Raw genomic sequence first — 942 nt, 5'->3', positions numbered from 1 at the left:
AAAAGAGAAAGTAGGAAAGAAAGAAAGAGAAAAAAGAAACAGTAACAACACTGGTATTAAGAAGTCAACAAAAAATCCTCAGCAGAACACAAAAGAAAGAGAAAAAAGAGTGGAGAAGAAAAAATAAAACCACAGAAAACACAAAGACAGCAGCAGCGCAATGCAAACAAGACAGCGAGACCAAGCCTAAAGGTCGCAAGGTCAGCCGTTGCAGAACCTTAAATAAATGTGGGTTGAAAGACCATAGACTAACCGCTTATGTTGCAAAAGAAGATACAGTTGCACTATCCCTCAGACTAACTGCTTATGTTGCAAAAGAAGATACAGTTGCACTATCCCTTAGACTAACCGCTTATGTTGCAAAAGAGGATACAGTTGCACTATCCCTTAGACTTATTATGCAATGACGTAGGTGAACCAGACTTTATTTAATACTCTAACTTGGTCACCGCTCTAAGGATGGATTATAGAGGATATTGTAAAGTAAAAAAAGACATCGAAAAAAAAAATATTGTGGTTAAGTGCTAATATTCGATCTGATATTGATTTGCGGTCCCTCTCTGTGTTTCTTTCTCTCACATTCTTTCTCTTTCTCCTCGTCGCAACAGCAGTCACTTCTGACTAACATCACAACTTCATCTCTCCCTTTGCTATCCCTCCCTGCTTCTCCCTCTCCCTGACTCGCCTTCACCCTCTCCCTCACAATTTCTCTCATAGCCTCACTTTCTTCCTCTCCCCATCTCTCTTCAGACCTCTGTCTCCCTATTCCCTACAGCGCCCTTCCTATCTCCATCTATTCCTCACCTTATCCACATCTCTCCTCCACACTGTCCTTCCTCTCTCCCTCCCCGTCCTTCCTCTACACCATCCACCCACCTATCCACCCTCCCTCCCTCCCTCACCCACACCCTCAATCCCCTCTCCCACTCCCTCTACTCCTGC

The 942-nt window shown here is 43.7% G+C and overlaps 1 protein-coding gene across 1 annotated transcript in view; it reads right to left on the bottom strand.

The window, feature by feature from the left end:
- The window catches only part of LOC119594179 (restin homolog), a gene marked incomplete at its 3' end in the record, with an annotated part of 178844 nt that overhangs the window by 1655 nt on the left and 176247 nt on the right, over window positions 1-942 (bottom strand).

This window comes from Penaeus monodon, chromosome 33, assembly GCF_015228065.2.
Source record: "Penaeus monodon isolate SGIC_2016 chromosome 33, NSTDA_Pmon_1, whole genome shotgun sequence".
Classification (NCBI taxonomy): Eukaryota; Metazoa; Arthropoda; class Malacostraca; order Decapoda; family Penaeidae; genus Penaeus; species Penaeus monodon.
Note: the sequence above shows the minus strand (reverse complement) of the source record. Positions and strands in the feature narration are given on the sequence as shown.